This window comes from Chelmon rostratus, chromosome 3 (genome assembly GCF_017976325.1).
Source record: "Chelmon rostratus isolate fCheRos1 chromosome 3, fCheRos1.pri, whole genome shotgun sequence".
Lineage (NCBI taxonomy): Eukaryota > Metazoa > Chordata > Actinopteri > Chaetodontiformes > Chaetodontidae > Chelmon > Chelmon rostratus.
In genome coordinates this window covers 23,750,797-23,756,643 of record NC_055660.1, presented here as the reverse complement: position 1 = coordinate 23,756,643, position 5,847 = coordinate 23,750,797, and the positions used below count along the sequence as shown (strand labels likewise).

At 41.1% G+C, this 5,847-nt stretch overlaps 1 long non-coding RNA gene across 2 annotated transcripts; it reads right to left on the bottom strand.

Annotated features, from left to right (window-relative positions):
* Window positions 1-928: 928 nt before the first annotated feature.
* Window positions 929-3,439, bottom strand: LOC121604581. Of its 2 annotated transcripts, XR_006006753.1 has the most exons (7): window positions 3,323-3,396; window positions 2,873-2,908; window positions 2,765-2,794; window positions 2,508-2,664; window positions 1,894-1,963; window positions 1,643-1,796; window positions 929-1,447 (listed from the first exon to the last, which is right to left on the bottom strand). It is a non-coding gene; the product is annotated as an uncharacterized LOC121604581 (long non-coding RNA). The 2 variants fall into 2 exon arrangements; XR_006006752.1 differs by lacking the exon at window positions 2,873-2,908 and having other exon boundaries at window positions 930-1,447; window positions 3,323-3,439.
* Between the last annotated feature and the right edge of the window lie 2,408 nt (window positions 3,440-5,847).

Here is a 5,847-nt window from a genome sequence, read left to right as displayed (position 1 = left end):
AAAATTCTGTTCTCCTCCTTCTCTGGAATTGGAGGGTCTGTGAGCATCCTGGGGGATTTCATAATGGTCCTGATGCTTAATTATGATTAATAGACATAATTTCTTACCATATTTCTCATTAACTTTCCCCCGAATGTTAAATGCAATGACTGTCTCTGCAGATTTGGGCTGCATCTTTTTTTTTTCTATGACATGCTTTCTGTTGCAAATATTTCCCTTCCATTTGGTCTTCAGCATAAACACATTTCAGCAAGACCAGATTCATTACACGTGCTAATTCAATCGTAGAGATGATAATGGGGCCATTTATTTGCATATTCTGGCAGGAAGTTGGCGCCTGTTAAGTCACTGGCCGTATCTGGTTTGGACTACAACAGTCACACCCATCAGAACATCTGTGCTGCTAGCACAGTCCAGATGTGCTCTACTCCTTCAGTCTCGTTCTTTTGGACCTGCAGCTTGCATTTAAACCAAGTCTTCCATGTTTTCCCTGTTTGGTGTTTGGTTTGCTTCAAATTTTTAAATAAATCATCGGATTGCAGAGCCACATTTAATTGCAATGTAGATTTGTTGGCAGAAAAGTGGGACAAGATATAGTACACTGTAAAAAATTTACATGTAAATTTACAGTAATTTACTGGCAGCAGAGTAGCCAGCTAATTGCTGTAAATTTACAGCAGTATTACTGTAAATATAATTTACAAAATAGTACTGTAACTTTAATTACAGTACTATTCTGTGATTTTTATTTCCATTTACAGCAATTTCATATTGATATCTACTATTACTGTAATTTTTACTACACTACTATTCTGTGATTTTCATTTCCATTTACAGCCCTGTAAATTTAATTCACAGTATTTGGCTTTCAATATAGCAATATAATGGCAGCACTACGTTTGATCTAGCTACTTAAAAACAGAGCAAATGCAATTTAGTGTAAAACATTTTATTTGACTGACCAAACATTTTTTAAACAGACAATGTTATGTCATTTTAGAACAAATGCAAAAAGGGATTTCAGCTGGGACATATTTAGACCAACAAAACATTCCTCACACTGCCGTCCCTCTCTTCCCACTCTACCTTTTCCTGCTGCTCTGTCCCTTTTACTATAAAACATTCTATTAGAACATTTTTGGACGAACTAAACATTCCTCACACCACGATCCCTTTCTTCATTCTCTCCCCTTTCCTGCTCCTCTGTCCCTCTCACCTCCTTCCCTGTGTGTATGTGTGTGTGTGTGTGTGTCACAGTGTGAGAGAGGGGGTACGTGTTGACTAATTTCCAAAGTCCCACTTGTAATCCATAAGCTTGCGCAGAAGTGTGGCAACGTGTGGATTGACATTGTGTGGCTTCTTTTGCACTTCTCTTCCAGTCTTCTTTGACACCACTTTTCCTTGTTGGGCTCTTGTTCCCTTCTCAGGATTTATATCGATGAACCGTCTGAAATTTTTAGATGGAAAACACAAAAAAATGCACAAAATAAATACATGCACTTAGCAATCCGATTAAAGTTGGAGTCAGTAAGATGGAGAGGAGAGTGGACTTCACAGGTGAATCTCCTGAGAGTCATGCATGAAACAGGCAACATGGAAGTAGTACCATCTGTATGTAGGTGAAAGTGTGAGAGCTGCTGACCTTTGAATGAACTCCAGCGTACAAGCCGCCTCATCCTGGTACTGCAGGTTAAAGTTGTAATATGACGCAAAAAGTACTGCAAGGCCAGACACAAAGGTGGTCCCCTCACACACCACCTGGCCCTCAATGCTCAGCATCCAATGTGGAGTATCACCTGAAACAAACAGATTTCATATATTTCCAATAAAGAACAATGAAAGATTAATGCTTATGACTGGTAGCATTTGATACAATATACTTAGAGCACATACCAACCAGTATCAACCGAGGACTGGCAGGCAGGGTAAGTGCCTCTTCGACATCAGCAGCTGATGCACCTGCCTGCAGAAAAAAACCCCAATTATTTGTGAATTCTTACCTCGCTCACAACATTGACCTAGTCTTGTAGAAATGGCTGTGGAATCCCACAAACTGACACATTTCCTACTGAACAGGAAAAGTCCATTCCATTTCATCAGCTTACAGATATAAACAAATCAATAACATGATACAAAAGTCAAAAAATAAAGAAATCTTCCAAACCTGATTTGACTAATTTGATGACCTGCCCGTTTAATAATGTTCCAATTACATTCAAAACAAAAACTGTCCTGCCCTAGGATTCCACAACCATTTCCCCTGGACTTAAACGCAACAGACTCTCAAAAAAGCATGACACACATGCAAGATGTCAGCCACATGCATCCAGCATGTCTTTGGACCATTGCCTGTGTCTTGGCTGTGCATGTCCTAAGAAATGAACATGGTGAAGTAATTATTGATAATCACTGAGTACCTACAAGCAGAAATACACATAGGCAATGCAAGCAATGTCACACTACAAGCATTAACAAAAGACAAGTGCATTTAAGAGAAAGGAACTTACATCAGCTTGAAGGAGAAGTCCTTCCTTGTCCTCCTTGAAGTGGGCCAAGAGAAGTGGCACAGTGGAGGCTACATCAACTCCCTCTCCTTGCAGGGCAGACTGGACATCTTTGTTGCTTGCTTTCTTGGATAGCTGCTCAGACAGGATCCACTAGGCTCTGTGGGAAGACACCAACACAGAGGATAAAAACTTGACCAACATCACAGGACATTTACATAAGATTGGACAACACTGAACTGCAGTGTGTGTGTACTTACAGTCACTCAAAACACCACAGGCATTACATCCTGGGGAAAAAAGGAACATGTCAATGAATGATCTGACAAAATCCAAAGATACCTAACCCCACTGAAATACACACGTACCTGTCAACATCACTGTGGCCCTCATAGACTTTGCCCCTAAAGTGAAATGAGCCCAATAAAATGGCAGTTGTTTGAAGCCTTCAAAGAATTAAGCACATATATCGGGAGATATTTCTTCATTTTAAAGCCTTGTTGAAACAACTGAAGCGACCTAGTCCGTATTTGCACGGGCTTTTAATTTGAAAAGCATGCCGGAAGTGTTTCAATAAGTTTGTAAACAATATCGACGTTATTAAACGCTGATAATGTTGTTAAGATGACTGTACGGTATAACGAGAATGAAGCGTCGAAGCCGCTCGAAAGTCTGTCGCGAGCGTAAAAACGTTAGCATACAGCGCGAAGTCGCGCTAGCCTTATGCTAATAACCAGCATAAGGCTAGCATTCCCTAATGAACGTAGCATAAGGCTCGCCTTTATGCTGGCTGTTATCAACATTAGTCTGGTTCTTACCTGAATTGAATCTTTATTCGAGCAAGGAAGTGTCTCTGTCGGACGTAGAGCCAGGTTGGAGACCGAACGCCGAAGCAAAGGTGAGGAGGGAAATGCGTTCCTTGAGACTGGATTGGCTACACGGCTTTCTGCAGCTGTGACGTTGCAATTCATTACAGCGATCTGCTGTGGATTCAAATATCGGCGCGGGTTGTCCACACAAGTCTCCCAGAATGCAATTTTCCTTGCAGCAAGTTGCCGTATTCCACAGAAACGGGAGTGGGCTGTAATATTTCACCGTAAAAATACAGCAATCATTAACAGTGTAACATAATCATCAACTTCAACAATAGCAAGTGGGAGACAGACAGGATTTTGGAGTAAAGACTGTATTTTGGCTGGATTACAGCACTAATACGGACGGGACAAGGGAGTGAGTAATGGGACTGGTGCAATGAAAGCCCAAAAGACCATTTATAAAAAATCAGAGCTGAAGAAAGTTTTCAACCCACAGTTAAAACAGCCAGAGGAGGAAGGTGAGGTCAGACTGAGTTTAAATACAACACTGTGGTTTCCTTTGACATGCTGCTCATGATACACAACACACAAAGCACAAGTGAGGGCCATCTAAATGCGCATGACCCCTGGTGGAGCGACACTCATCCATTCATCTGCCATTTTATCTGTGTTCATCAGAGCGTGTGAAAAATGCCAAAGATCATGTTTTGATTTTTGAAATTGGAGCCCTTTCTGGCTGTGTTTGAACTTCTGTCCATTACGATATGTATTTATCGCTGACACCTGCTCCCAGTATGTGTGAAATGTGAAAAATCTCAAATCTTGCCCAGCTCTTGTAGGAACACGTTAGTATTATTTGCTCCAGATGTTTGGAGTCTGGATCACCTCTCCGTGCTTTGATCAGCCCGGTCCTTTTGTTGTGTTTAAAAAAACAGCCGTCGTCCACTCAAATACTGTATTTATCCTGACCTATGAGAACAAGTATTTGGCTACTTTTTCCATGTTTGTTGTTTAATGTTGTGCTACCGTCTTATGACTAACAGCACAAAACTAAGATTACCTAAACCAGCTTCTTAACCGCATAAAATGTGTCTACCCTTACATGGATACGGCAGTGATTGGCTCAGGTCTTGGTGAGCAGCAGCTTGTGCCAAACACAGATTTAGTGTGCGAGGATGCCAGGGCACACTGACATCCTGCAACTCGGAGCTGTGCAGCACTAAAACTCCCTGCTGAACTTCGCATATCTGACTGAGTTGCTGAGTTGAGTTTGCGTTGTGAGTTTGCAACGTAAGAAAGACAAAGATTTCAAGCTCAGTCGGGTTTCAGATGGATTCAGTGGACAAAGTCAAATCACTCTATGCTGACCAACTGGAAACAGCTATCCTGCCTCCATCCAAATCCACCTACCGGCACCTCCAAACATCACTAATAAACACTTTAAACCTCATTTGTTTCCTCTGTACAATACAGAGTGTAAAACCACTACAGTTATGGCAGGATATGATACGTTCTGGACGGGTGCAGTGACTTCCTGGTGTCTTGTCATCACCGTTGTTGCCAGTCAGTGAGATGCAGCATGTTAATTAGTGAGCTTTCGAGCTGCTGGCTGTAGCTTCAGATATGACAGTATATATGAGATATGAGAGACTTCTCATCTAACTCTCAGTAAGAAAGGAAGTAAATGTATTTTCCAAAAAGTTCCTAAAAATGACTAGTTTACAGAATCAGGAGTGACTCCTGATACACACACACACGCACACACACTCACACAGTTCATATTAACTTCCTCCATGGTTTCCCATCAAGCTCCTGCCCTTTACTGTAGGCATGGTAGTAATTTGGCAGAAGCTGCTTCAGGCCACCTCCACAGACCCGGCTGCACTTTGCCAACGTGAGCAGCAAATTTACATCATTGTCTCCATCAGACAGAGGAATGGAACAAATGTTCTTTGAGCCAAAATTCAATTAAAAAGCGTGTGGTTGTACAGTGCGTGTCTTTGTGTCTTTCTGTGAATGAATATTTTGGCGTGTGTGTGCTCAGTCGTACGCTGTACGCATGTGTGTGGATGTTGGAGAGCTTGCCAACAAGAAAACATGTTTACGTCCTTAAAATTAAGGAGGTCCTAAGTGATTGTTGGCCTTTTTATGTTTCATAAAGAACAAAGGACTATAAAACGGGATTATGTGAAAACAATGAGATGTATATTGGCATTTAGAGTCAACAGTTTTATGACTAGATCTATTTACAGGTTAAATATTAGTGTTATGTCTCATCACTCCTAATTCCCTGCATGACACAATGTTCCTGCTGTTAAACCTTTTATAGAAACATCCAACCACATTGTTTATCATCAGCTAAAGTGTCTCCTGTTGGCTCATAAAGCCTGTTTTTCATACTGATCTTAGTTTTTTTTTTCTATCCATTCATTATTTTTTTTGATCACGCAGAAACAAATGAAACTCAGAACAAACGGGGGTTAAATAAGGTGTCTCACTGTTCACAAGCATATGTGCCTGAGACGTGA